This window comes from Martes martes (genome assembly GCF_963455335.1).
Source record: "Martes martes genome assembly, chromosome: 5".
NCBI classification, from domain to species: domain Eukaryota; kingdom Metazoa; phylum Chordata; class Mammalia; order Carnivora; family Mustelidae; genus Martes; species Martes martes.
In genome coordinates this window covers 140497838-140515861 of record NC_137892.1, presented here as the reverse complement: position 1 = coordinate 140515861, position 18024 = coordinate 140497838, and the positions used below count along the sequence as shown (strand labels likewise).

Below are 18024 nucleotides of genomic sequence, written 5' to 3'. Positions count from 1 at the left end.
CTTCCCCCTCTCTCTCTGCCTGCCTCTCTGCCTACTTGTGATCTCTCTCTCTCTCTCTCAAATTAAAAAAAAAAAAAATCTAAAAAAAATTTAAAATTTTTTAAAAATTTTTTAAAAATAAAGATTTTGGTCTTTTTCCAACCAAACACAATGAGAAGCTGTCAAAGTTGCTTTTAAATACCTCCCTTGTGGGAAGCCTGGATGGCTCGGTCAGTTAAGTGACTGGCCTTGATTTCAGCTCAGGTCATGACTTAAGGGAGTCTCTCTCTCTCTCTCCCTCCAAATAAATAAATAAATAAATAAATACCTCCCTTGTAGAGGGAAGGAGGGAATGGGTGGGTATGTAATATGACCAGATTTGCATTTTGAAAAGCTCCCCCGATACAGGAAAGAGATGGTCACAATGGATACAGCAGCCAGTTAGTTTGCAGTAATCCCAAAGGACCTGATAGCAACTTAACTATGACCATGGAAGAAGAGATAGGAAGAAGTGACAGTTTCCAAGAGATGCTTAGGAAGCAAAATTAATGAACTCAATGGAAGATTGATTATGGAGTGGGTTGGGCCACAAGGAAGAGAAGCTTTCAGGGATGATTCCCCCCATCCCTGGCTTGTATAAGAATGCACAGGGCAGGGGCGCCTGGGTGGCTCAGTGGGTTAAACCTCTGCCTTCGGCTCAGGTCATGATCTTGGGGTCTTGGGATTGAGCCCCACATCAGGTTCTCTGCTCAGCAGGGAGCCTGCATCCCCCACCTCTCTCTCTGGCTGCCTCTCTGCCTACTTGTGATCTCTTTCTCTGTCAAATGAATGAATAGAATCTTAAAAAAAAAAAAAAAAGGAATGCACAGGGCAACCCATTCACTGAGATAGGGACTACTGGGCCCTAACCAGGTTTGCATTTGAGTTTATTTCAGTTCAGTTTTTGAGAAGCGTATGAAACTTCCAAGAAGGGATGTTGTATAGGCAGTTGGATGTACAGGTGCTTTCTGTTTCAATCTGATAAAAATTTCAAGACACCTAGAAAACAGAACTGTAAAAGCACAAGAAGAAAACTATGAGTGAACTCTCTTATAACCTTGGAGAAAAGATGTCTTTCTTCACATGATCCAAAATTTGAAAAAAAAAATTGAAATAATTATAGATTGGAGCACCTGGGTGGCTCAGTCGGTTAGGCAACCAACTCTTGATTTTGGCTCAGGCACTCGTGATCTTAGGGTCATGAGTTCAAACCCCACGTTGCACTCTTCACCGGGGTGGAGTGTGCATGGGATCCTCTCTCCCTCTGCACCCTCCACAGCCATTTCGCTTGCTCTCTCTCTAAAAAAAAAAAAAAAAAAGATAATTATAGATTGACAAGAGGTTGTAAAATTAGTACACAGAGGTCTTGGGTAGTCTTAACCCAGTAGTCCCCAATGGTAACATCTTAAATAACTATAGTACAATACCAAAACCAGGAAAGGAATATTGGTATAATCCACGACATTATTCAGATTTCACAGGTTTTATATGCATTTATTTGTGTGTGTGTGTGCACATGTAGTTCTATGCAATTTTACTACATGTGTAGTTTGTGTAACCACCACCAATCAAGACAGAACACTGCTCTCTCACCACGAAGATCCCTCATGTTACCCCCCATAGTCCCACCCCCCCATCCGTCTCTAACCCCTGGCAACCACTCATCTGTTCTATCATTTTTGACATTTGAGAATGCCGTGTAAATGGAATCATATGCTAGGTAGCCTTTAAATTGCCTTTTGTCACTCAGCATTATTCCCTTGAGATCTATCGTGTGTATCCTTAGTTGGTTCTTTTTTATTGCGGATGGTAGGGAGGTTCCACAGTTTATGCACTCACCCATTAAAAGACTCTGGGTTCTTTCCAAATTGTGTCTATTACAATAAAGCTGCTACGAACATTTGTGCACATGTATTTGGGCGCATATGGTTTTCCTCCATCTGGGATAAATATCCAGGAGTGCAACTGGGGCCTTATGGGAAATGAGTGTTTAGCTTTTTAAGAAACTGCCAAAATGCGTTCCAGAGTGGCTACTCCACTTAACATTCCTACCCCAGCTTTGCTCTGAAGTACAGCAATATTACTGACATAACTAGCAAACCTCTTAGAAGCATTGAATGATATTATTTCTTTTTTAAAAAATTCGGTTCCGGGGGCACCTGGGTGGCTCAGTGAGTTAAAGCCTCTGCCTTCGGCTCAGGTCATGGTCCCAGGGACTTGGGATCAAGCTGGCATTGGGCTCTCTGCTCAGCAGGGAGCCTGCTTCCTCCCTTCTCTCTGCCTGCCTCTCTGCCTACTTGTGTTCTCTGTCTGTGAAATAAATAAAATCTTTAAAAAAAATTTGGTGCAATGATTACAGAGATTTATTGAGCATGTATTATATTCCAGAGATGGCTCTAAATGTCTTACACATTGATTTAGTGGGGGTTTTTAAGATTTATTTATTGGAGAGCAAGAGCCCACGCATGTGTGCGAATGGGAGAAAGAGCCAAGGGAGAGAGAATCCTCAAGCAGACTCCCTGCTGAGCGGGGAGCCCCATGGCTAGATTTCAACACCTGTGAGATCGTGACCTGAGCCAAAACCAGGAGTCAGAGGCTCCACAGACTGAGCCACCCAAGGGCCCCTTTTGCACATTAACTTTACACCAAGCTGTATACTTCATCACCCCTTGCCATTGGGCTTGACCTCAGTCTCCGCCTTGGGGCTGGCCCGGATGTTAGCCCATAGGAGGCAAACGGAGGCGTGAAATAGGCAGTTGTGCTTTGGCAGTTGTGCTTTTCCTTTTAGGATCCTGGCCGCTGGCTTGAGAAGAGCGTCTTTCGTGGCCGTGCAGACACTTCCTCTGGATCGTCTGCTAGCCCCGGGAGAATGAGAAGGAAGTGGACAAAAGCGAACACATAGCTTGGAGTCAAGCCTAGCCAAGGCCAGCCCAGATCCGCTGAGTCATGCTAGCCGCACCACGACTGCTGCAATAGATGCTTACTCTTGTTTGCTAGTAAGTTTACGCGCTGCCGAAGCGAGCACTGCTGTCCACTGCTGTCCGCCACTCAGATTTTGTGTTAGCAAGTAGCTCCCTTAGTGCTCACAACATCCTGCTTAACAGCCCCATTTTGCAGAAAAGGAAATCGAGACACAAAGAGATGAAATAGCTTCCTTAAAGTTCCACAGCCTGACACCAGAGTCCATGGTCTTACCAGAATCTCCCAGTGACTCTATGAAGTTAGGACTAAAAACTACACGGAGTGGTCTCTGTCATAAAAGACATAAAACTCCCATGCAGAGTTTCAAAGATTTAAAATTTTATTTTATTTTTTAACAAGAAACTCAATTCACAAATCAAAAAGGTAAAAGGGATGTATACGAAGGAGTTGCTCTGCTGTCTCGGAGCCATCGGTCAGAGCCCTAATTCCAACACAGCCCTCGGGATTCTTGCGGCCCTGGTATCTGCGCCCTTATGTGACTCGCTCTCCTTGAGCATGGGCAGAGGTTGTGACTTGCTACCAACTACTAGAATAGGCAAAAGGGGAGAGGGTGTTGCCCATGTAGTTAAGGTCCCTAATTAATTCACTCTGAGTTAATCAAGAGAGAGAACCCCCCGTGTGCCTGGCATAATGAGGTGGTCCCTTTGAAGGCAGATCCAACCCCTTTCTAATGAGAGAGACTTGAATCAGCTGAGACATGATTTTTTTTTAATTTTTTAAAATATTTTATTTATTTATTTGACAGAGAGAGAGATCACAAGTAGGCCAAGAAGTAGGCAGAGAGGGGGAAGCAGGCTCCCTGCTGAGCAAAGAGCCTGATGCAGGGCTCAATCCTAGGAACACAGGGACAACTGTGTATTCACATTAAAAAAAAAAAAAAAAAAAAAGAGGAAGAAGAAAGGATGCCTGGGTGGCTCAACTGGTTAAGCACCAGACTCTTGGTTTTGGCTCAGGGCATGATCTCCAGGTCATGGGATCAAGCCCTGAATCCGGCTCCGCCCTCAGCACAGAGTCTGCTTAAGATTCTCTCTCTCTCTGCCCTCCCCGAGCCACTTCTATGCATGCACACACCAGCTCTCTCTCTCTAATAAATAATAAATAAATAAAATCGTTTAAAATGAAATGAAGATGAATGCTTATCTTATATCATGTACAAAAATCAACTCAGAATGGATCAAAGATCTAAAGGTAAGAGCTAGGAGGCACCTGGGTGGCTCAGTTGGTTAAGCAACTGCCTTTGGCTCTGGTCATGATCCTGGACTCCCAGCACTGAGTCCCCTATCAGCTCTCTGCTCTGCTGACCCCCCACCTCATGCTCTCTCTCTCTCAAATAAATTAATACAATCTTTTAAAATAGTAATAAAAAAAAATAAAGGTGAGAGATAAGAAATATAAGATGTTTAGAAGAAAACAAGGAGGGGCACCTGGGTGGCTCAGTCAGCTAAGTGTCTGCTTTCTGGGATCAGGTCATGATCCCAGGGTGCTGTGATTGAGCCCAACATTGAGACCCCTGCCCTGTGGGAAGCCTGCTTCTCCTTCTTCCTCTGCCTGCCGCTCCCTCTACTCAAGTACTTATACTCTCTCTCTCTGTTAAATAAATAAAATTAAAAAAAAAAAAAAGAAAGAAAACAAAGGCATAAATCTTCATGATCTTGGATCAGGTTTCTTAGCTACAACCCCAAAAATACAAGCGACAAAAGAAAAAAATAGATAAATATCATCAAATGAACACCATTTAAGAAAATGTGCTTCAAAGGACAACACCAAGAAAATGAAAAGATAGGGTACGTGAGTGTCTCAGTCGGTTAAACATCTGTGTTCACTCAGGTCATGATCCCAGGGTCCAGCATCGAGCCTCAAATCAGGCTCCCTACTCAGCAGGGAGTCTGCTTTTTTCTCTCCCTCCATCCCTCCCCATGCTTGTGTTCTCTCTCTCAAATAAATAAAATTAAAAAAAAAAAAAAAAGACAACCCATATAATAGGAGAAAAATTTTGTAATTCATATATCTAACGATGGTCTTATATCCAGAATATATAAATAACTGACAACTCAATAATAAAAACACAAGTAACTCAAATTAAAAAATAGGCAAATATATGAATAGACACTTTTCCAAAGAAGATAAAGAAATGGATAATAAGCACGTGAAAAGATGCTGCAAATCATTAAGGAAAAGCAAGTGAAAGCTAGGAGACACCACTTCACACCCCCTAGAATGGCTGTAATGAAAAAGACAGATATTAACAAGTGTTACTGACAATGTGGAGAAATTGGACTCCTCACAGAGTACTTATGGGAGTATAAAATAGCGCACTAATTCCAGGAAACCCTTTGGCTTTAAACAGAGTTACCAAATGGTCCAGCGATTCCGCATAGACCTATATACCCAAGATAAACAAAAATATATGTTTACACAAAAACTTGTACAGGAATATCCATAGCAGCATTATTGATAAGAATGAAGAAGTAGAAACAGCTCAAATCCCCAGCAACTGGTGAATGGAGGAGTAAAATGTGGTGTAGTCATGCTATGAAATATTATTAGATTAAAAAAAGGGGGGCGATTGGGTGGCTCAGTGGGTTAAGCCTCTGCCTTCAGCTCAGGTCATGATCCCAGCGTTCTGGGATCAAGCCTGGCATCAGGCTCTCTGCTCAGCGGGGAGCCTGCTTCCTCCTCACTCTGTCTCTGCCTGCTTCTCTGCCTACTTGAGATCTCTGTCTGTCAAGTAAATAAATAAAATCTTAAAAAATTAAAAAAGGAATGAGGTACTGATAAATGAAGACCCTGAAAACATGCTAAGTAGAAGCAGCCATCACAAAGACCACATTTTGCACAATTCTGTTTATAGGAAATGCTCAGAATAAGCAAATCTATAGGGAAGGCAAGTAGATTAGTGATTGCCTAGGGCTAAGGAGGTTGAGGGTGGGGTGAGGAATGGGGAGTGACTGGTAATGGATCCAGAGTTTCTCTTTTGCGGTAATGAGAATATTCTAAAATTGGTTGTGGTGGTGGGTGCACAACTCTGAATATACTAAAAAACATTGAGTTATATACCTTAAAAGGGTGACTTGAATGGTATGTAAATTATATTTCAATAAGCCTGTTAGTAACAAAAATCAGGGATTTTTGAATTAGGTTTGGCTAGGAACATGTCCTAAAATACTTTATTATTGGTGGGGAAAAAAAGGTTTGGCCCTTTCAAAATTTACTTTTTATAATATGTGCTTTTAATTTTTAGGTTAAAATGTTTTGAACAAGTTTTGCTCATAGGGAGATGATGAAAAACAAACATACTTTCAGGATAATAAAACTCTCTATATACTATACTCATATTTTTTAAACCACTAAGTTTGGACTAGAATTTTAAAAAAAATTTTTAAAGATTTTATTTATTTATTTGACAGAGGGAGACGCAGTGAGGGAGGGAACACAAGCAGGGAGAGTAGGAGAGGGAGAAGCAGGCTCTCCACAGAGCAGGGAGCCTGACAGGGTGCTCTATCCCAGGACCCTGGGATGATGACCTGAGCTGAAGGCAGACACTTCATCCAGGCACCCTAGGATTTAAAATTTTAAACAAATATAGAACAAAGCATTTTTATTTACTTTCATTGAGAAAACACATACTGTAAACATGGAAAGAATACAGAGACTAGATAAGCTATAAAAATAATTCTAGTTCTAGTTCTTTGTTTACATAGCAATCTGTCACAAATTCTAGAATTACAAAGTTTAAGGAGCTCTCAAGATATCAAACAATTCACATTTCTGACACTTTTCCAACAGCCTACTCATTTTTCCTAGAACTCTAGAAAGGCAAGATTTCAGGTTTTACCAAATAAAGTGTGATGTCTTCCCACCATGGTCATCAGGAAATCTTCTAAGCGTTTAAATTAAATCCTTAAGTGTTAGTCTATATGAGGCAGGATATGGGAAGCAGTTTGCCTGGAGATAGGGTATCTCCTGACTTAAAAGTAAGGGTCTCTAACTGTGACTGGAAGTTTTAGGCCAAAACCATCTTAGAATTTTCTTCAGGTTTAGGTAAAATCCTCTGTGCTTTTGTTGCACTCTACACCCTTCTCTTTTTCTTCACTCAGTGCAAATTGGAAGCTTCCTCATTGTTACCCATAAAATTGTCCCTTTCACAAGTATACAAATTTAATTTGTTCCTGCCCCCCCTTCTCTAAATAAATGATCCTCAGTTCCTGAGTCAACCATGAAAATAAATGCCTTGCTGTCCAGGATTTCTTTTTTTTTTTTTTTTTTAAGATTTTATTTATTTATTTGATAGAGAGAGCGATCACAAGTAGGCAGAGAGGCAGGCAGAGAGAGGAGGAAGCAGGCTCCCCGCCAAGCAGAGAGCCCGATGCGGGGCTCGATCCCAGGACCCTGAGATCATGACCTGAGCCGAAGGCAGGGACTTAACCCACTGAGCCACCCAGGGGCCCCAGGATTTCTTTTTTTTAAGATTATTTATTTATTTGAGAGAGAGCATGCATGCTTGAGCTCAAGGGGGCAGAGGCAGAGAGAGAAGCAGACTCCCCACTGAGCAGAGAGCCCCAAGTGGGGCTGGGTCCCAGGACCGGAGGATCATGACTTGAGCCAAAGGCAGATGCTTAACCAACTGAGCCAACCAGGCGGCCCTGTCTTGTCCAGGATTTTAAAGAAATCAGGGTGTGATGAGAAAGAATTGACCTTATAAAGCTGTAAAATGTCTTCCAAAACATGTCTTAACAAACCAGAGTTTTACTTCTAGAAACATAGGTTGCTTTCCCATTAAAGGATTGCGTGGTGACGCTCTCTGAGTATCTGAGTATCTGTATTAGTTTTCTGTGCTGTGGACTGATTATCCCACAGTTTCCATGGGGCCAGGCGTCAGGCCCAGCTTAGCTGGGTCCTCAGCTCTGGGACCCACAACGAGGAAATCAAGGTGCCCGCTGAGCTGCATTCTCATCTGGAGGCTCAGCTGGGAGAAAATCGCCTTCCAAGCTGGCTCGTGTTATCGGCAGAATTCACTTCCTGTAGTTGTAGAACCGAAGGTTTCCCTTCCTTCCTTCCTTCCTTCCTTCCTTCCTTCCTTCCTTCCTTCCTTCCTTTCTCTCTTTCTCTCTTTCTTTCTTTTTAAAAAGATTTTATTTACTTATTTATTTGAGAGAGAGAGAACATGCATGCATGAGTCGGGGGGAGAGATACAGAATCTCAAGCCACACTCAGGGCTCGATCCCACAACCCTGAGATCATGACCTGAGCTGAAACCGAGAGTTAGAGTAGACCTCAACTGACCAAGTCACCCAGGTGCCTCAAGGGCTTCTGTTTCTTGTTGGCTGTTGGCTAAACAGGTCCTAGAGGGCCCATGCTGTTGCTTGCCAGTGACCTCCTTCCACAGGGCTGCTTACCTCCTCAAGCCAACCAGGAGAATCCCTAGTGTGAATCTACTAGAATAATGGACTTTTATAGACGATAAAATAATCATGTGAGTGACTTCCCATCACCGGGGATGTTTCTACTAGAAACAGTCATTAGTGTTAGCCCCCACTCGAGATTACAGAAGACATGGATACAGAAGGCAGGGATCGCTGGGTCTGCCCACCACTGCAGTATCAAATCCTTTCTGCAGGACATAGACATGATAGGAATGAACAGATCAATGAATGAAACTGTCTTTCAGTGTTTTGTATTACCTTATTTCGTTATTCATAACTCCCCAGAAAAACATGTGTATGAGTTATTTATTGCTGTGTAACAAACCAAAGCCTCAAAACAGTGACTTAAAACCACAACCACGTGGGGGCGCCTGGCTGGCTCAGTCAGAAGAGCATGCAACTCCTGACCTCAGGATCGTGAGTTCAAGCCCCACGTTGGGTGTAGAGCCTACTTAAAATTAAAAAATAATAATAAAAATTTAAAAAGAACATACAGCAACTATTTGCTCATTATTCTGTGCTTCCGCTATTTGAACTGGGCTTAGCGGAGCTGTTTGGCTGATCTCCCATGGGGTTACTTACACGTGTGTAGTTAAATTGGAGCTGGCCTGGAACTCATTCATTGATTCAGCATGATTCAGCATGGCCCCACTCACATATGTGAGAACTGGTGCTGGCTGTGGGCCAGTCCACATGTCTCCCACACGCTGGCCCAGTCCTCTTTGAGTGGTGTCTGAATTCTAAGAGTAAGAGAAGAATTTATATATTATTACTTCTGCCATGTTTTATTGGTCAAAGTAAGGTCTCAAGGCTAGCCCAGATGCAACGGGTGGGGACATAGACCCCATCTCTTTTCCATTCTAGAATTGTGCAAAGTTCAAACCTGAGAACTCTTTTTTTTTTTTTTTAAGATTTTATTTATTTATTTGACAGGTCGAGAGAGAGCACGAGCACAAGCAGGGGGAGTGGCAGGCAGAGGGAGAAGGAGAAGCAGGCTCCTTGCAGAGCAGGGGAAGCCCAATATGGAGCTCAGTCCCAGGACTCTGGGATCATGAACTGAGTCGAAGGCAGTGGCTTAACCGACTGAGCCACCCAGGCGCCCAAACCTGAGAACTCTTTAAGACTTACCAATAACTGTTCCAAAATATCCACCTTTGTATAAAAGAGCATCTCTTAACTGGAGTTTTTTTTTTTTAATTTTTAAATTTTTTAAAAAATTTTTTAAAAATTTTTAAAAATTTTTTAAATTTTTAAATTTTATTTATTTATTTGACAGACAGAGATCACAAGTAGGCAGAGAGGCAGGCAGAGAGAGAGGGAGAAGCAGGCTCCCTGCTGAGCAGAGAGCCCGATGTGGGGCTCGATCCCAGGATCCTGGGATCATGACCTGAGCCGAAGGCAGAGGCTTTAACCCACTGAGCCACCCAGGTGCCCCTGGTGAAAGTTTTAATGGCACTTAATGTTTATTATTATTAAAATTGTTAATCAATCTTTGCTTATATAAAATAAGCTATCATCTCTGGATCTCTTCACATGTTAGTCTTAAATATTGCTAAGCTTATTCCTTTTTTTTTTTTTAAAGATTTTATTTATTTATTTGACAGAGAGAAAGAGAGAGCATAAGCAGGGGGAGTACCAGAGGGAGAGGGAGAAGCGAGTCTTCCCGAGAGCAGGACCCTGGGATCATGACTGAGCCAAAGGCAGATGCTTAACTGACTGAGCCAGCCAGGCGCCCCTGCTAGGGTTATTCTTCGTCAGTCTTAGTCTTAAATATTGCTCACTGCTTTCCTTGTCCTTTCAACTCTTTATTTTGGTAAAGATTTCAAAGCACTTAGTAATGAGTCATAAAAGTACCAGAGAACACCATGAGTGGATTCTTCCATGACCTTGGAGAGGAGAAGCCTTTCTCACCATTACCCAAAATCTAGAACCATGAAAGAAAACACTGATAAACTTGATTACATAAAAATCAAAAACTTCTGCATGGGAAAAAAAAATACCACAAAGTCAAGATACATGGCAAATAGGAAAAAAGATGGTCACAGAACATTGACAGTTCACAGAAAAATAAATACAGTTGGCTCTTAAATATGAATAAAAAATTTGGCTCTGGGGCACCTGGGTGGCTCAGTCAAGTGTCAGGTCGTGATCCCAGGGTCCTGGGATGGAGCCCCACATTAAGGTCCGTGCTCAGCTGGAAGCCTGCTTCTCCCTCTCCCACTCCCCCTGCTTGTGTTCCCTCTCTCGCTGTCTCTCTCTGTCAAATAAATAAATAAAATCTTTGGGACACCAGGGTGGCTCAGTGGGTTAAAGCCTCTGCCTTCGGCTCAGGTCATGATCCCAGGGGCCTGGGATCAAGCCCCACATCCAGCCCCACATTGGGTTCTCTGCTCAGCAGGGAGCCTGCTTCCCTTCCCCTCTCTCTGCCTACTTGTGATCTGTCTGTCAAATAAATATATAAAATCTTAAAAAAAGAAAAAGCTTGACCTCATTAATAATAAAAGCATATTAGAACTATGCTGACAATACCATTTCACCAACTGGATAGAAAGTTTGGCAACACAATATGTAGGCAAATTTATGGGGAAACTAGAAGGATTATACATTGCTGGTAGGGGTCAATACGCTGACACCTATCAAAACAGGATCAATATGCTGATAGCTATCAAAATTATGAATGTATTTACTTTCTCATCCAGTGATCTCACTTCATCTCCCAGATTTGTCTGCTAATATATGAAATGACACATATATGTGGTTGCTCATTATAACAATCCAATAACCCAAGAGGGGGAACCTGGCTGGCTCAGTCAGTTGGGCATCTGGCTCTTGGTTTTGGCTCAGGCCATGATCTTGGGGTCCTGGGATCAAGTCCTGCGTGGGGCTCCGCACCCAGCATGGAGTCTGCATGAGATTTTTTTCCTCCTCTGTCTCCCTCCTCCTCTGCTCCTCCCCTGCAATAATGCTCGCTTTCTCTCTCTCTCTCTCATAAATAAATAAAATTAAAAAAAAAACAAACAAACATGGAAATAACCCAAAGGTTCATCAGTGGAAGACAGGCTAAATAAACAGAATATCCACGCACACAATGGAAGACCGTGTACTGTGAACCCGAATGAGGATGTTCTCTGCTAACATGGAAAGATCTCCAATATATTTTGTACAAGGAAAAAACAAAGAGCAGAGCAGTTTATACAATTGCTCTCTGATGTGCAGGAAAGGAAAGAACAAAAGAATATATGTTCATATTTGCTTATATATGCATTTTTAAAACCCTGGAAGGATACAGAAGAGGATAGCAAAAGGTGTTGCATGATTTGGGAGAAAGAATAGGGACACAGTTGTGAACACGCAGTTAGTGCATTTGGGTTTTGTTTTTTTTTTCCCCAAATCTACACATATATGTATTTTTATTTATATTCCATTTTAGGTTAACTTTTTCAAAATGTCAGCTCTATTGAAATATAATTCATATACCATAAAGCTCAACCACCACCACAATCAATCCTAAAACATTTCATCACCTCTTCCCCTGCAAAACACCGGCCACCAGCAGTCATTCCCCTCTAAGAGATCACTAGTCTATGCTTTGTCTCTCTAGATGAGCCTAGTTGCCTGTTCTGTGGGGGTGGGATTCTGTGGAGGTGGTGATTCTTCTTTCTCCTCCTCCACACACAGATTTAGTCGATTTGTTCACTTACATCCACCTCTGCTTACTTTGCCCCAGTGCCAGTCCAAATATCGCCCTCACTACCTGCCACTATACTTCACTTAGTTTATTTCTATAAATGTTCACCATAATCTTAATAATAACTGTATCTATTTTAATGCAAAATCCCAGTAAACTTTTACCTTGCACTTAATAAATAAGGTAGTGGGATATAACTCTCTACCTCCTATATGAAAGGTAAGTTTAGACAAGTCAAATATAAATAAGTAATACATAACCCTAAATTTGATACTGAAATTGGGTTGAATATTTTTTTTTGAAGAGTTGCACGATTGGTTAGGTATTTTTTTTTAAGATTTTATTTATTTATTTGACAGACAGAGATCACAAGTAAGCAGAGAGGCAGGCAGAGAGAGATGGCGAGGCAGGCTCCCTGCTGAGCAGAGAGCACGATGTGGGGCTTGATTCCCAGGACCCTGAGACCATGACCTGAGCCAAAGTCAGAGGCTTTAACCCACTGAGCCACCCAGTTTTTTTTTTCAAAAACTGCTATTCTTTCTTCACTTGCATTTGAAGTTAAGTGTTGTTTTGGACTTTGGAAAATTCATAATCAACCAAACTACAGAAGATCTGATTGAGGGAGATCTGGGAAGATCAGTTTCTCAGTGTTCACGTTTGCCTCACTGCTTTTGTATTCTACTTCAGATCCCATATCAACTCTGCTCTCTCTCAAAACCAAGGTGTGGCCAATAGACGGTCTACAACCACCCCTAATCAAGAGATAGAGTCTATACCCCCTGCTCTTGAACAGGAGTAAGCTTGAGACTCTCAACCAATAGAGTATGGTAGAATTTACATGATGTAACTTCTGAGGATAGGTCATTAAAATATCGTGCATATCTGCTTTGTTCTCTTGGGATGACTGCTCTTGGAATCCAGCTGCCATACTGTGAGGAAACCCAAGTATCCTGGGCAGATACCACCTAAAAAGGAACCGAGGCCTCTGGTCCACAACCCTGGCTGAGGTCCCAGTTAAGTAAGCACCGATATGCCAGCATTTGAGTGAGCCATCTTGAAAGTGAATCCTTCATCATTCCAACTGAGTTGTTCCAGCTGATGATATGGGGAGCAGAGACGAGCCATCAATTCATGAGAAACAGAGAACTGAAACACAGATTAAGTAGAGTTTCATTGGCTCAATCTTCTGTGGAGCAGAGTCTATTCTGTCTTTAGACTCAAAGGACTTCCCTCTTCTTGAGGTAAAACCACCAAGCCAGTAATCAAGAGGAATTGTTAACTGCCAGTAGAACTCTGAACACTGAACATTTCGTCAGCTTCCTTCATCCAAGTAAGTAATTTAGCAAAAGCTGAACCTACACTCATTTTATAGGCTGGAGACTTTAAATAGGAGGAGGTAAGCCACAGTGGACACAAAAGTCAGGGGAGACTGACTAAGAAAAATCAAGTTAATGCAGCAGTCAAGAAGAAAGTAGATGTGCCCTGAGAGACAGGGAGAGAACCCTCTAATTATGACGGTAGGATAAAAAAAAAAGTCAGGGGCGCCTGGGTGGCTCAGTGGGTTAAGCCTCTGCCATCGGCTCAGGTCGTGATCTCAGGGTCCTGGGATGGAGCCCCACATCGGGCGCTCTGCTCGGCGGGGAGCCTGCTTCCCTCTCTCTCTCTGCCTGCCTCTCTGCCTGCCTCTCTGCCTACTTGTGATTTCTGTCTGTCAAAAAATAAATAAAATCTTAAAAAAAAAAAAAAGTCAAGCCAATTAAGTGATCTGAGCATGAACTTGAGGAATTGTCACAGAAATCATCTCTCTCGTTTTTAGCTCTTGAAGGGGGATGGTAGGATGAGGTCAGATGTCAAAGAGTTACACACACAAGGGGTTCAACATATTTTATGCATTTAGTACTTCTTGTTTTTGGGAAAGACTGAATCCCTCAAATGGTCTTTTGAAAATTACACAAGTGAAGGACACCTGGATGGCTCAGTTGGTTGAACGTGACTCTCGATTTCGGCTCTGGTCATGCTCTCAGGGTTGTGAGATTGAATCTCTTGTCATAGTCCATGCTTAGTGGGGAGTCTCCTTAAGGATTGTCTCTCTCCTCCCTCTTCCCCTCACCACCCCACTCTTTTTCTCAAATAAATTAATAAATCTTTTCAAAATTATACAAGTAACACGAACACATTGTTACTAAAAAGATTCAAGCAGGAATCTATTCTAGTAAGCAAAAATATAAAATATATAAAATATAAAATTTTTATAAAAAATACAAAAATTGCATCCTCATCCCCATTTTTCCATCCCTCCTTTAAATTAGCCAGGACTGTGGTTTGGTGGTCACCCTTCCTGCCCCCATTCTTTGCATTTACATGTAACCCATGTACATCCATTATACAGATTTTTAATATAAAAGGGTCATGCTGTATGCATTGTTAGGCAAGTTGCTTTTACCTCTTAATAATATGTCTTGGGAATCTCCACACATCAGTGCATTTACCTCTATGTCATGCCTTTTATTTTTTAATTTTTTAAAGATTTTATTTATTTATTGGACAGAGAGAGAGATCACAAGTAGGCAGAAAGTCAGGCAGAGGGAGAGAGGGGAAGCAGGCTCCCTGCGGAGCAGACAGCCCGATGCGGGGCTCCATCCCAGGACCCTGAGATCACGACCTGAGCCGATGGCAGAGGCTTAACCCACTGAGCCACCCAGGTGCTGCTATGTCATGCCTTTTAGTAGTTGCAGAGTATTTCACAGTACGGGTAAACAATTCACTAGATCAGTTCTGTGATGATGGGTATTTAATTTATTCCTAAATGCTCACTACACCAACAGTACAATAAAACCACTTGCACAAACATCTGTGTGCGACTGCAATAAGACAGATTCCGTGTCTTAAGCTCATGTCCCCATGTCCCACGACACAACTCACATACTCTCTGGTGTCCCTTTTTTTCTGCGCCTTTCAGAACTGTTTCTTCAGTGACTTCTCCCAAGGCGCCCTAAAATGACCACTCACTGAGGAAACAGAAGACTCCAGGGGAGGAAAATTAACCTACAGAAGCTGAGGTTAACTAAGACCCAAATTTCGACATGAGTACCTAGAAAGCAGTTTTGTTCTCCCAAAAAGTTTCTTTTTTTTTTTTTTAAGATTTTATCTATTTATTTATTTGAGAGAGAGAGAGAGAGAGAGCACATGCTCATGACTTGTGGGGAGGGGCAGAGGGAAAGAGAAAAGCAGACTCCCCATTGAGCAGGGACCTGATGTGGGGCTCGATCCCAGGACCTGGAGATCCTGACCTGAGCCAGAGGGAGATGCTAAAATGACTGACCCACCAAGGCACCCCTCCTAAAAAGTTTCTTAACAAAGATGGCTTTGAAAAATGTTTACCTTTCTTGTTACCTCTACTATTTTTAGTTTGGGGGGCAAAGTTAATACTTGATTATAAATACATGCTTTTAAAATAAAAGAAAGGAAGCCTTGTAAAATAAACCTAGAACATTTCAACTAAAATTAACCATCTCCTCCCACTGTAGATGCCCACCTGAGGGTGAATGACGTATAAGCTTCAAAGCATCATTAACTTCTTTATTCCATTAGGCTCTTCTTGGGCAGATACATTTGCCTCATATACTAACTGTACTAACCAGAGCCTCATGACCTTGAAACCTCAATGTCTCTTCCAACCATCATTTAGCCAAGTCCACATCAGAGCTATAGTCAACCCTGTGGTCTGTTTTACTTTTACTTATTTGTCCCAAGAAGCACTGGGGTTGGGAAGGAGAATGAATGGCTTCGGTTTGCCTTTACAAAGGCCAAACCAGTGGGAGGTTTCAAAGGCAAAGCTAAATATAATACATCTGTTCATTGCAGTATTCCCTCTACTTTGGTGTGTATTTGAAAGTTCCCAAAACATAAAAGTTTTAACATTATGGCAATAAATAATAAATATAGTATGACCTTTTTGGATGGCCTTACGTGGTTGAGCTATATTCCACCTGTCCTGTTGGTAAGGCCACAGCACTTCTTATACCCACGTCAAAGGTGACCTACCAGTGGGCCCGTGGACCCGTCTCTTGCTTCAGCAGTGTTTGGTTGGAACAGGCCCAGGTATACCCCTTTCTTCCAGCCTCTGGCCCCCTCCAACCTCTTTTCCAGATGCAACTTTCAGAACTATCTTCTTGGCCATCTTGGGCCAACCCTGTAGGTTGAGTTTAGCTCCTTACTCAACCATGAGTTTCCAGATTTACCAGAATGAGTCCACCAAGGTATGGTCCGCCATCAACCCCCCCGGTCAGTGCATCTGGGAGCCTCCTACACTTACCTTCCTTTGGGCTTCCATTTCCACTGTGAGGCTGTGGCCCTGGAGGGAGTACACCGCTTCCCTCACAGTTTGGCTGAGAAGCATGTGTGTGCTGAGTATGTCGCGAAGATGCAAAACCAGTGTAGCAGCTACGTCATCTTCTATGACTTACAGAAGCCGTCCCAAGATGAGTGGGGGAAAACCCAGGACACCACAAAAGCCACCATGGGTCCAGAGGAGAAACTGAAGCAGGCCCTGCTTTTTTTAAAAAGATTTTATTTATTAATTTGAGAGAGAGAGAGTAAACACAGGGGGTGCGGCAGAGGCAGAGGGAGAGGGAAAAGCAGGCTTCCCTTTGAGAGGGGAGCCCGATGCGGAACTTGATCCCAGGACCCTGGGATCATGACCTGAGCCAAAGACAGATGCTTAACCGACTGAGCCACCCAGGTGCCTCATCCCTAGGTAGCTTTTTAACCCCCTGGAGCCCTCTCCCACGCTGTGGGCCAAGGTGGAAGCAATAAAGCTTTCTGCAGGGGAGAAAAACAAAAAGAGAAACAAAACAAAAGAACAAAGATCGCCTACCATTCTAAAATGTGCTTCCATCTGTAACCATAACTCCTGCGAGCTATGACAGTCCTATTCCTGTTATCACCGGCATCCCCACCTTGTTCATTCGAGAAAGTTTCCTCTTCAATGGTGGTCCGTTGGCTTGTTTATTGACAGGCAGTTTTCAAATTGTCTAGTTTAAAAAATATAGAAGTTTTTTTTAGTTTGTTCACGATAGAAAAATAAGCCTATATAAGCTATTGAAATACAAACTAAAACTTGAATCTCCAAACAGGAGTTTGGTTTGGAATTAAGATTAAGAAGAGATTGACAATAATCGGTGTGCTGGCTGATGGGATTTAGTGACTGAAAGAAAAGAGCCGAAGTGTCTGAGTGGGGACTGGCCACAGTGTTTCATGTTTCAACAGGAGGAAAGGAAATGACACTAACGAGGTGATGTGATATGAACAAGGAGGTTACACCATCTTACATTTCGTGGGTTTGTTGTTGTTATTTTACTACAAAGAAACCTTATTATTTTTTAAAAATTTTATTTATTTGAGAGAGAGAGACAGATGGAGATAGTAAGAGAGAGCACAAGCAGGGAAGAGAGAGAGAAGCAGGCCCCCCCATGGGGCAGGAAGCCTGGTGGGACTCGATCCCACGACCCTAGGATCACGACCCAAGACAAGGCAGATGCCTAACCAACTGAGCTACCCAGGTGTCCCAGAAGAAATCTTATTTTTTAAATATTTTTATCTATTTATTTGGCAGACAGAGATCACAAGTAGGCAGAGAGGCAGGCAGAGAGAGGAGGGGAAGCAGGCTCCTTGCTGAGCAGAGAGCCCGATGCAGGGCTCGATCCCAGGACCCTGGGATCATGACCTGAGCCGAAGGCAGAGGCTCAACCCACTGAGCCACCCAGTCGCCCCAGAAATCTTATTTTGATGAGAGAGTTAGGAAGCCTCCAAGATACTTCTAGATATTATCTTCAGTGATGATCCTTATCTTTCTCTCAGGTAATACTTAGCCCCTACAGCTACCGCAAATGCAGCACATCTCCCACTGGATGC

At 42.6% G+C, this 18024-nt stretch overlaps 1 long non-coding RNA gene across 1 annotated transcript; it reads right to left on the bottom strand.

Moving 5' to 3' along the window:
• Positions 1-859: 859 nt before the first annotated feature.
• On the bottom strand, positions 860-16790 carry LOC308343634. Its single transcript, XR_013966889.1, has 4 exons — positions 16427-16790; positions 9006-9163; positions 1152-1317; positions 860-1030 (listed from the first exon to the last, which is right to left on the bottom strand). It is a non-coding gene; the product is annotated as an uncharacterized lncRNA (long non-coding RNA).
• Positions 16791-18024: the final 1234 nt, after the last annotated feature.